The sequence below is a fragment of the Loxodonta africana genome, chromosome 9 (genome assembly GCF_030014295.1).
Source record: "Loxodonta africana isolate mLoxAfr1 chromosome 9, mLoxAfr1.hap2, whole genome shotgun sequence".
Taxonomy (NCBI): Eukaryota; Metazoa; Chordata; class Mammalia; order Proboscidea; family Elephantidae; genus Loxodonta; species Loxodonta africana.
In genome coordinates, this window is record NC_087350.1 from 56390969 (window position 1) to 56403740 (window position 12772).

Sequence of the window (12772 nt, forward strand, 5' to 3'; positions counted from 1 at the left end):
ATATTTGTGCCCATTCCAAAGAAAGATGATCCAACAGAATGTGGGAATTATCGAACAATAACACTAATATCACACACAAGTAAAATTTTCCTGAAGATAATTCAAAAACGGTTGTAGCAATACATTGACGAGGAGCTGCCAGAAGTTCAGGCTGGATTCAGAAGAGGATGTGGAATGAGAGATATGATTGCTGATGTCAGATGGATCTTGGCTGAAAGCAAACGATACCAGAAAGATGATTAACTTGTGTTTTATTGACTATGCAAAGGCATTTGACTATGTGGATTGTAACAATTTATAGATAACATTGTGAAGACTGGGAATTCCAGAACAGTTAATTGTGCTCATGAGGAACCTGTACATAGATTAAGAGGCAGTCGTCCAAACAGAGCAAGCGGATACACGTGGTTTCAAATCAGGAAAGGTGTGCATCAGGGTCATATCCTTTCACCATTCTTATCCAATCTCTATGCTGAGCAAATACTCTGAGAAGCTGGACTACATGAAGAACAGGGCATTAGGAATGGAGGAAGACTCCTTAACAACCTGCCACATGCAGATGACACAACCTTGCTTTTGGAAAGTCAAGAGGATTTGAAGCACTTACTGATGAAGATCAAAGACCACAGCCTTCAATATGGAATGCAACTCCACATAAAGAGGACAAAAATCCTCACATGTGGACCAATAAGCAACATTATGATAAACGGAGAAAAGATTGAAGTTATCAAGGATTTCGTTTTACTTGGATCCACAATCAACGCCCGTGGAAGCAGCAGTCAAGAAATCAAAAGACATATTGCATTGGGCCAATCTGCTGCAAAAGACTTCTTTAAAATGTTAAAAAGCAAAGATGTCACTTTGAGGACTAAGGTGTGCTTGACCCAAGCCAGGATGTTTTCAGTCACCTCATTTGCATGCGAAAACTGTACAATGAATAAGGAAGACCAGAGAAGAATTGATGCCTTTGAATTATGGTGTTGGCAAAGAATATTGAAAAACCACGGACTGCCAGAAGAATGAACAAACCTGTCTTGGAAGAAGTACAGCTAGAATGCTCCTTAGAAGCGAGGATGGTGAGACTTCGTCTCATGTACTTTGGACAAGTTATCAGAAGGGACCAATTCCTGGAGAGGGACATCATGCTTGGTAAAGTAGAGGGTCAGTGGAAAACAGGAAGATCCTTGATGAGATGAATGACACCGTGGCCACAAAAATGGGCTCAAGCATCGCAACGATTGTAATGATGGCACGGGACTGGGCAGTGTTTCATTCTGTTGTGGATAGAGTCACTATGAGTCAAAACTGCACAATGACAGTGGGGAGTGTGGAGACCCTGGGTGGTGCAAACGGTTAACACTCTCAGTTGCTAACCGAAATGTTGGAAGTTTGAATCCACCCAGAGGTGATGGAAAGAAAGGCCTGGCAATCTACTTCCCCAAAATCAGCCACTGAATACCCTATGGAGCACAGTTTACTCTGACACACATGGGTTGCCGTGAGTAGGAATGGACAGCAACTGGAAATGAATCGGTAGTGCCATGTGGCTTGGGTGTCAAGCATCGGGTTGGATATGAGATTCTCAGAATTTGTCCTTTGTGTTTTTAACTTCGGGGAATCAATGGTGATTGTTCCAGTAAGAGGAAGGAGAAAGGCCAGGGTAGGGGGTATCTGAGAAGATAAAGGACAGAAGTGAGGTCTATAGCGGCTAGGGATATGACTTGGATCATCTCCAAGGTGGGGATGAGCCCCATCCCTCTCTGAGGACACAGAATCCTGCTTTCTCCTCACTGCTGCAGGAAGGCCAATGGCAAAAAAAATGGACTTGGCCTCCTGCGCAGCAGAGGGCAGTGAGAATCCGGACCATATCACTTCCTGGCTTGTAAACCTGCCCAAGACCAAGTCCTGCCTCCTTCTTGGCATTTAGCCTCTCCCTTTTTGACCCCAGCCTTCATCTCCTGTCTCTCGGGGCTCTTCATTTGTGGAATTCCCCTGTGCCCCACCTGAGAGGTACCAGTCTTACCATACTCCTCACTGGCCCCTGAAGGCACCTTGTTCTTCTGCAGCTCTAGGTTTTGCACCTGTGTCTCCTATTCTGAAATGCCCATCTCCTACATCCTCAGCCTGACTGGCTCCCACTTATCCTTAAAGACTCACCTCAGGCATCACCTCTGGAGCTCTATCCGCTAAGTCTCAGTTTATCTCCATGTAAAATGGGCATGATCTAGTTTGCCCCCTTGTAACTGGAGATAGACTTAAGGGTTTTAATTGACAACAAGCAGCTAAGTTCACTGAGACCAGAGAAGAGGGGATCCAAAATGCTATGGTAGCTTGGCTGCATTAATAGAGATACAGAGTCCAAACAGGAGCCTTGGTGGCACAATGCTTAAATGCTTGGCTGCTAACCGAAAGGTTGATGTGGGAGAAAAGACCTGGCGGTCTGCTCCCTTAAAGATTGGAGCCTAGGAAACCGTATGAGGCAGTTCTACTCTGTCATATAGGGTTGCTATGTATGAGTCAGAATTGACTCCATGGCACAGAGCAACAACAACAGAGTTCAAACAAGAGAAGTGGACAATTCTGCTCTGGCCATGACTTGTCAGACTATACTGGGAGCCTTGTGACCATTCTGAGTGCTTTGCTTTAAGAGCGATGTTGACATAGTGGATTGCATCATGTATACTTTCACTCCAGTTCATTGAACTTGTTTTTCATTCATCAAACATGTATATGCCAGGCACTATACATACGTTGTAATGTTTAATCCTATAAAGTATTATTATTATGTCTATTATAGATGAAGAGGAACTCACAATCTGTTTGGGTTTGTGATAATAAGATAATACTGGTGGTAGGCAGAAAAATGCCCCCCCTCCAATATGCCCATTCCCTAATCCTCCAGTACCTGTAAATATGTTACCTTAAATGGCCGAAAATGAGCCCTGCTGGTAAATGCTCAGCTGCTAACTAAGAAGCTGGAGGCTCAAAACCCTGGTGATTTTCTCCCATAGGTTATCGCCTGGGAAACCCTATGGAGGCAGTCCTACTCTGTTCTATAAGGTTGCTATGAATTGAAATCGACTCAACAGCACACAACAACAACAACAACATGGCAAAGGGACTTTACAGATATGATTAAGATTATAGGCCTCAAGATAGGAAGATTATCCTGGATTATCTGGGTAGAAAAATCTAATCACACAAATTCTTAAAAGAGAAGTTTTCCCAGCTGTGAACAGAGAGAGAGATGTGACAGCGGAAAAAGGGTCAGAGGATGGAGGAAGGGGCCACAAGTCAAGGAATGTGGGTGGCCTCTAGAAGCCGGAAAAGGCAAGGAAACCAATTTTTCCTAGAGCCTTAAGGAAATAATGCAGCCCTGCTGACTCCTTGATTTTAGCCCAGTGAGATCCATTTCTGACTTCTGATCTCCAGAACCGTAAGGTAAATTTGTGTTGTTTTAAGCCACTGTTTGTGGTGATTTGTTATGGCAGCAGTAGGAAACTAATACAATGCTTTAAATAAGTGTTATAAATATGATCATATGAATTCAGAGATCCTATTCCATGCGCTTGTAGTAGAGTACTGAATAACAGGGTCGATCAAATAGATAGCCAGGGAGCTAGTGAGCTCTTCATCTTTGGAGTATGGTTGCAGAGGCCACCTGCTAGCCAGCTGGTGCAGATGTCTTAGAGGGAATTCCTGCCCATGTGGTCAAGGAATAGGTCAACTGGACAAATGGTCCCCTCCAAAGAGCTTCCAGAGATTGGAGTCAGAAGTCACATGGCCCAGGGCTATAGTAAATTGTGGTTCTCCCTGCTGGCTGGGAGGTGCCCCAGCCAGAGCCCAGGCCTCTCTGTCACCACCCACAGCGACTTCCCCTTAGGTGAGTTATATATGGTTACAAGATTCCATTACTTCAAAATGCTTCTATGTAATGCATCAAAGGTATTATTGAAATGTGTAATTACAGTGTGCATTGTAATATAAAACAAGTCTATTTTATTTATTTGATAGAATTCTGCTCCATAATATCTATTCTAATATAAAAGATTCCTCCATTAGTGTTATAGTGTGTGATGATAAGTGTCCGTCTGCAGACACCGTCTCCCTGTCTCCACCGGGTTCCTATGCTTCCTCATGACTTTTTTGCTGAAATGAAACCTGAATACCCAAGCTACTGAGGTGGGAGGTCCCTTGGGTATCATTTGGTCAATCCTCACATTAGAAAGATGGGAACGTGAAGCTCTGAGGAATGAGGAGAACTGACTTTCCCAAGGTCCAGAACTGGTGCCAGCAGTACCTCCCAAGTCCCATCCACCGTCGAAATCTGTGGTTCCACCCAATTCTTTGGGAATTGAAATGCTTTCTTTAAAAAGAATCATATGGAATGGCAATATAGAGGCGGAAGGGATCAGCTCTGGGGGAAGCAGGATGGATGCTGTTACGGATTGAATTGTGTCCCCCTAAAATATGTGTCAACTTGGCTAGGCCATGATTCTCAGTATTGTGGATTGTCCACTATTTTGTCATCTGGTGTGATTTTCCTATGTGTTGTAAACCCTGTCTCTATGATGTTATTGCGGCAGGATTAGAGGCAGTTATGTTAATGAGGCAGGACTCAATCTCCAAGATTAGGTTGTGTCTTAAGTCAATCTCTTTTGAGATACATAAGAGAAAAGTGAGCAGAGAGACAGGGGGACTTCATACCACCAAGAAAGCAGCGCTGGGAGCAGAGTACATCCTTTGGACCTGGGGTACCTATGCCTGAGAAGCTCCTAGACCAGGGGAAGATTGATGACAAGCACTTTCCTCCAGAGCCAACAGAGAGAGAAATCCTTCCCTTGGAGCTAGCACCCTGAGTTCAGACTTCTAGTCCACTTGACTGCGCAAGAATAAACTTGGTTTGTTAAAGCGATCCACTTGTGATATTTCTGTTATAGCTGTACCGGATGACTAAGACAGCTGCCCAGGGCTCTGACCACTTGGAAGTCCACTAAGCCTCCCCCACCTTGAGGTCCCTTCACAAAATCCTAGGGCTCCAAGGGACACGCTTTAAAAATGATCAGTCCAACCTCTTTGTCCATCCAGATGGGGAAACTGAGGCTTTGGGTTGGGCAAGTGCTTGCTCAAGACCATTCCCCAGGGTGGGGGCAGAGCTGGGATTGCCACCATGCCCCTTTGGCTTGTATCTCTCACTCATGGTTAAAACAACTGCAGCTGTTCTCAATCTTGGCTTCACTGGAGTCATTGGAGACTTGTTAATCATATAGATTAGAGGCCCCAGCCCTAGAAATTGGAGTGTGGTGAGGCTCAGGAAAGCAGGGTATTCTGCTGGACAGGAGGAGTTATGATCTGGGCTCCTCTCTGCATTCTGCTGCCCCTGCCCTAATTCAGGCCTCATGGTCTGTGTGGTAGATGGAGGGGCGATGCTGCAACCCCTCCAGGGTTTATAAAGTGCTTCTGCATTCGTCGTCTCACTTGACTTTCTAACAACGGTTGTGAAGTAGAGATTTTCACACTGAGGCTTACAGAGAAGAGATGACTAAGGCATGTTAGAAAAAAGGGCCCCAACACAGGCTGACTCCAAATCCAACAACTCTTTCACTTCACCCTGGTACCTAGAAGGGGTGCATTGTGAATTTTGGCTTGAAGGCTTTAGATTTAGACTCAGATGCTGACAAGATATGCCCTGAGTGACACAGTTGCTTAGTCTGCCTGGCACCCCTCCTCCTTTCTTCTGGTAAATGCCTACCCCTTTTTGTTTGGGGATCTGCTCCCCTGTCCTACCTCTCCACACCCTTCTCTCACCAAGTGGGACACTTGCTTCATTCAGGACTTTCCTCTCAGCCACAATGATTGCTCACTGGGTGGGCTCATGACTCAAACCCAGCCAACCAGTGTCTTCCCTGGGATCTTTCTCACTGCAGCTGCAGGTTGAGAGTGTTTTCCTCTCTGGTTATGAAGCTGAGAAAAGATAATCCTGGAAACTGCCACACTGTGTGTCCCCCGACTCCTGGCAGCCACAGAAACAAGGACTGATGAGCAGCCTGGAGAGTCATTGGCTTCAGCGCATCCCAGTTGGCTACACAAGACAAGAAATCCCCTTTGTGACTGAAATAGGTGGGAGTGGGGTTTCTGTCCCTTGCTACCCTAAGGGTCAGACTGATACAGGTGGTTTCCAAGAACTGGGAGAAAATGGGAGCTCAACATGGTAAGCCTGGAAACCATCTCCAGTCAGGTGGCACTAAACACTGTGTGCTAAGGGGCTAACGTGATGCTGACAAGTGGTCATTCTGAAACCCAGAAATAACTCAGGACCCTGGTTGGAGTCACATGTGGGAGGCTGATAATATAGACCCTCCAGGCTCCTCTCCTATGCCCAGCACCACCGACACTTTCCTGGCCCACCATGCTTTCCTTGCCTCCACACTTTCACACACCTGCCCCTACCTTGCCTATAACTTTGTACAACACATTCAGACCTATCTGTGACATCAGTCAACCTGTGGTTGCATGTAGCACCTGAGTTGGAATTGCCAGTTTATGCTGGTCTTCCAATTAGACTATGAGGTATTTAAGGTCAAGGACCATGTGTCAGTCTCCCCAGTGCCCAGCCCAGGGCCTAGATCAGGGGAGTGTCTTTCATTCAACACCTATTTACTGATGTGTACTAGGTGCCAGGCATCATTCTAGATGAGCAAGATGGTAGAGACCCCACCCTTTATAGAGTTTACAGTCTCTGGCAGGGGTGGGGGTGGAGAATAGTCAATAAGCAATGAACATAACACACAAGAATACTAGAGGGCATATTAGTCAAGAAATGTTGTTGTTAGGTGCCGTCAAGTTGGTTCTGACTCATAGTGACCCTATGTACAACAGAATGAAACACTACCCAGTCCTGCACCATTCTCACAATCATTACACTTGAGCCCATTGTTGAAGCTACTGTGTCAATCCACCTTGTAGAGGGTCTTCCTTTTTTTTGCTGACCCTCTACTTTACCAAGCATGATGTCCTTCTCCAGGGACTGATCCCTCCTGATAACATGTTCAAAGTATGTAAGATATGGTCTTGCCATCCTTGCTTCTAAAGAGCATTCTGGTTGTACTTCTTCCAAGACAGATTTGTTCGTTCTTTTGGCAGCCCATGGTATATTCAATATTCTTTTCCAGCCCCACAATTCAAAGGTGTCAATTCTTCAGTTTTGTTTATTCATCATCCAGCTTTCGCATGCGTATGAGGTAATTGAAAACACCATGGCTTGGATCAGGTGCACCTTAGTCTTCAAGGTGATGTCTTTGATTTTAACCTTTTAAAGAGGTGCTTTGCAGTAGATTTGCCCAATGCAATGTGTCTTTTAATTTCTTGTCTGCTGCTTCCATGGGTGTTGATTGTGGATCCAAGTAAAATGAAATCCTTAACAACTTCAGTCTTTGTTTATTATGATGTTGCTTATTGGTGCAGTTGTGAGGATTTTTATTTTCTTTATGTTGAGGTGTAATCCATACTGAAGGCTATGGTCTTTGATCTTCATCAGTAAGTGCTTCAAGTCTTCTTAATTTTCAGCAAGGAAAGTTGTGTCATCTGCATAACGCAGACTGTTAATGAGTGTTCCTCCAATCCTGATGCCCTGTTCTTCTTCATAGAGTCCAGCTTCTTGGATTATTTGCTCAGCGTACAGATTGAATAGGTATGGTGAAAGGATACAACCCTGACGCATACCTTTCCTGACTAAACCACACGTATCCCCTTGTTCTGTTTGAACAACTGCCTCTTGATCTATGTAAAGGTTCCTCATGAGCACAATTAAGTTTTCTGGAATTCCCATTCTTCGCAATGTTATCCATAATTTGTTATGATCCACACAGTCAGGTGCCTTTGCATAGTCAATAGAACACAGGTAAATATCTTTCTCGTATTCTCTGGTTTCAGCCAGGAACCATCTGACATCAACTATGGTGGAGGGACTGCAAGACCTTGGCCCAAGCAGGGTGGCTTCAGAGTCCAGTGACAATGGTAAGAGGGATTGGGATGCAGAGGCCAGTTGTTAATTGTAAACAGGGGTCAGTGCAGACCTCATTGAGAAGGGGACATCTGATCCAGGAAAATGAGTGAGCTATGGGGATGTCTGGGAAGGGCTTTCCAGGCAGGGGAGCAGCCCAGCTTGCAGGGGGAGCATACAGGGTATGTAGCCAGGATGGCTGGCCTGAAGCTAGAGATGGGAGAGGGGAGGAGTGAGGTCAGGGGGTAACCGTGTGGGAGGCTGGGATGGAGGCATACTTTGTTAAGAAGCTCAAGAAATGCTTGTTGAACTGAAATTTGAGAAGGTACTTATGATCTAGGTAGCAAGAGCGACATAAATAATTAAAATCTGGAGACTCAAATGGTAATTCATGGGTGTCTACCAAAAATAAAACAAAACACAACCTGTTTCCATCGAGTCAGACAATCCCATGCGTTACAGAGCAGAAAAGCTCCATAGGGTTTTCTTGGCTGTAATCTCTATGGAAGCAGATCGCCAGGCCTTTCCTTTGAGGCCCTGCTGGGTGGGTTTGAACTGCCAAGCTTTAGGTTAGCCATTTAGTGCAAACTGCTTGCACCCCCCAGGGGCCTCCTGGCCACAACGTGTCTGGGAAAAGTTGGTTGGAACAAGTGGGGGATGGGGGAAGGTTCTTAGAGGCAGTGCCTTTGCTAGGACTTGGGACGCGTGCCCATTTTGGGCCAACGATGTGGGGAACATGAATAGAGACAGCAGAGCCTGCCGTGGCATTTTGTGCACCACTGCTCGTCTCTGGGCCTCAGTCTCTCCCCCTGCAAAATGCAGGGGCTGGTGCTTTGTCCCCGGGGCCTGAGCCTGTGGCTCTCCCATTCCTTTCGAAGAGTCTTCTCTGTCCTTCTCACTATGCTGCTTCTGATCTCCAGCGCAGCAGACTGCGGATGAAATCTCAGATGATTCCAAACTGTATCTTCACCGTAAAACAAATATTTTGAAAAGCCTTTTGATGTCACTTTAATGGAGTACAGAAAACACCGTTCAGCCCCCCGCATTTTTAATTTCATCCTTTTTGCTATTTTTTCCCTCCTTTAAAGCTCGTGTTTGCTTTCATGTTACACGTTATTTATTTAGTTGCTTGTCAATTAGTGTCTATTCTCCCAGCGACAAGCACATTAGCAGCTGCAGAGACTGGAATTAAAATTTGCAGCCCAGTTGGTACTGCCGAAGCCGCATCCACCCGGCTGAGAAAACAGCACCTCTTTGTCATTTCAGAAGATGACCTTCCTCTCCCTTCTTCCTCTTCCTGGCTTTGGATTTAATTCCAGCTGACTTCTCCACGGGTCACTGGCTTTGAGATGACATTTTTTCAAATGCACGAAGGAAGTTAGGGCTCCTGTTAACAGTGGCCTTTGATGATAGTGTAAAACAGGACTCTGGTTGATTTGAATACGTGCTCTAAATGGCCAGTCTGGGGGTTCTAACTCAGCCCACCTAATACACCAACTCCCATTTAGCAGTTCAGCAAACATCGAAGCAGGTGGCATGATGTGGTGGAAACAGCCACACAGGCCTGGGCTCCAGCACCACCAGCTCCTTGATTTACTGAGCAAGAGAATTAACCCCACAGAGCTTTGTTTCCTCATCTGCAAAATGGGGGTGTTAAAACCAACTGTATGTGGATGCAGAGACCCTGGTGGCATACTGGTTAAGAGCTACAGCTACTAACCAAAAGGTCAGCAGTTCAAATCCACCAGGTGCTCCCTGGAAACCCTACTGGGCAGTTCTACTCTGTCCTATAGGGTCACTATGAATCGGAATCGACTCAATGGCAACAGGTTTGGTTTGATTTTGCATACAGATGCTATAAGACCGGAAGGAGATTACGTGTGTGGAGCTTTACAAACAGATTCGGCATCTGACTTCTCCAGTGAACCTGAGAAATTCACTTGCGTGAGCTAATCGATACAGCGGGGAGGACTTTGGGGAAGGAGATTGATGAAGGGGAACCTCTATCATGGAGACACGGGCTGTCCCCAGCCCAGCCTGCCGATAGGTCTGACCACTGTGGCGCTCAAGGGTGCAGGCAGATGGTGGAGGGACTGTGGGACCTCAGCTGGAGTGGAGTGGAGTGGCTTCAGAACCCAGCGATGAGGCACATAGCCAAGGAGCTGGAGACAGCCTTTCCCCTTTCTCTGTTCCCAATATGCTACTGTACAGATCCAGGAAATGGAGGAACTTGGGAGGAAGATCTGGGAGGAATTTGGGAGGGCTTTCACTCCTTTGTGAGCTCAACAAATGCCTGGTGATACAGGGTGGAGAGAAGGAGTGTGCTGTCTCATTAGGGGGAGAGCAACTAGTAGTATACACACACACACACAAAAAAAAAACAAACCCAGTGCTGTCGAGTCAATTCGGACTCATAGCGACCCTATATACAAAAAAAAAAAAAAAAAATTTTTTTCTTTTTTTTTTTTATAGAAGTATATAAAAAGAAAAAAAATATAGAAGTATATAGCAAGGCATATATAAATTTTTCTGAGAGACTGACTTGATTTGTAAACTTTCACTTAAAGCACAATAAAAATTAAAAAAAAAAAAGCCTGCTGCCACCATATGCCCCTTTGAAAGGCACCTTTCTCTGTCCTCAGTCTCTTGGGAGTGAGAGAGACTCCCCTGCCACCTCCAAGGGCAAGAGGAGAGCTCCCAGGGGACATTATGACTGAGTCTGATTCCCAGTCTCTGCCTGGGCAGCTCTGCTGGTGCCTTTACTTGTTCCTTACCAGCTGCCTGTGGGACGGCCACCCCGGACCCTGTGGGTTTATTTTCTCACCGCTAGGATGAAAGTAGCTCCCCTGCAGTGAGAAGCAGGGACAAGATCCTAGCGTGAGTCCTGGCTCACACTGACCCGCTGTGTGACCTCAGACAGTTCTCACCTCTCTGAGCAGTTTCTTTGAGTATAAAATGAAGGAGATAAAGCTTAATTCATAGGACTGTTGTTGGAAATTTAACAGTGAGAGAATATAATTAAAACACTTTAAAAATGGGGGCTCAGGCAACTAGGATGATGACGAAAATGATGATGATGGTGGTGGTGGTAATGACAACCATGACATACTGAAGAAGGAAAGGATGAATTTTGTCATCCGACATGACTCAGGCAGGATACCATGAGGTTCCCTCTATTCTCCAACAGTCTCTCTTGGAGGCCCCACCTTGGCCATAAGCATGTAGGCTTCCTCACTTGGATATGCCAAAGCCTCCAGACGCAGGAGCCAGAGAAATGCTGAGAAAACCTAAGCCAGAGCATGTCCCCTCTCCTCCAGTGTCTGCCCAACTCACGCGGGGAAGCCAAAGGCCATGCAGGGGCCAGTCCAAGGCCTGTACCAGCACTGCCACCCTCCCTGAGCATCTCCCAGCCACTCCTCTCCTCACTCAAAGGCTCCGGCACCATCCCCTCACGTTCCTGGAGCACCCAGGCACACTCTCACCGCAGGCTTTGCTAGCGCAGTGGCTCCCTCAGGTGGGGATGCTCTCACCCCACACCTGCTGTGCCCATTCCTCCTCTCCTTTCAGCTCTGCTCACCAGACCCCTCCCGCCCCTTAAATCCTCCCACCTGCTCACCTCCCCACTCTCCTTTCCTCCTTGCCATAGCACTTTCACCCTCTGTCAGGGGAGATAATTCGCTTGTTTGCTATGGACTCTCACTGTTAGAATCTAAACAGAGGTATTTGTGTGGTCTCAGGGGCCCAGAACAGTGCCTGCCACCTAGTAGTGGCTCTGTAAATATTTGCTGAGGGGTGACCCTGGGACAGCGAAGGATAACCTCACAGAACAGCAGACATGAGGGCTAGAAGGGCCCTCGGGAGCGGTTTCTCAGTGGGGAGACTGAGGGCCTGACAGAGGGAGCAGCTTGTCTGAGGCTCCTAGTACCTGCTGGGTCAGGTCTAATGCAGCACCTCAAAGTGAGCACTGATGATGTGACAACTGGCGCCAAGGCAGGTGCCTGGCATAAAATGAAATTCCTAATAAGAGAAATAATGCTAAAAGTAAAATAAATTAGACGTCGTAATTTTAAAAATTTAAGAATAAAAAGAAGATGCATTTCGAAGGAAGGGAGAAGCCTAATTTCAACAGACAGTAATTAATTCCTCCGTTCAGAGATTCATTAATGGGCCTGAAGTACGTATTGCTCCTTTGCAGGGCCCAGGATTCCCTGGGGTCTTCGTATGGCACCAGTGGGGCCTGAGGGCCCTCATAGGGAGAGGGCTTCTGGGGATCAGTACCTGGTGTTCCAGGACTGACTGCTTGCTAGACTGCTCTGGCTTTTGGAGAGATGGTACCTGTGGGGTGTGGCTCCTGCCCCTAATCAAGCCCTGGTCTGCCAGATACATGGGTCCTTAGAACTGGCCCAGGGCTGAGTGCTGGGTGCTGGGTGCTGGGTGCTGGATGCTTATGGAGATTTGGATTGAACCTCTGCCCTGGCTGTGCTCCAACACACCACCATCCAAATCAGGAGATTCACACTGACACGTTGCTGCCATTTAACCTTCAGACCCATTCCAGTTTCACCAATTGTCTCAATGATGTCCTTGGTAGCAGAAGGACCTGGGTTCAGTATCATCTGTGCTGACTTCCATTGTCGTGTCTCTTTAGTCTCCCTCAGCCTGGAACAATTCGTCAGTCTTTCTCAAACTTTCAAAAGCTTAACATTTTGAAGTTATTTTCTAGAATGTTCATCAGTGTGGTTCTGTCTGATATTTCCTCATGATTAGCTT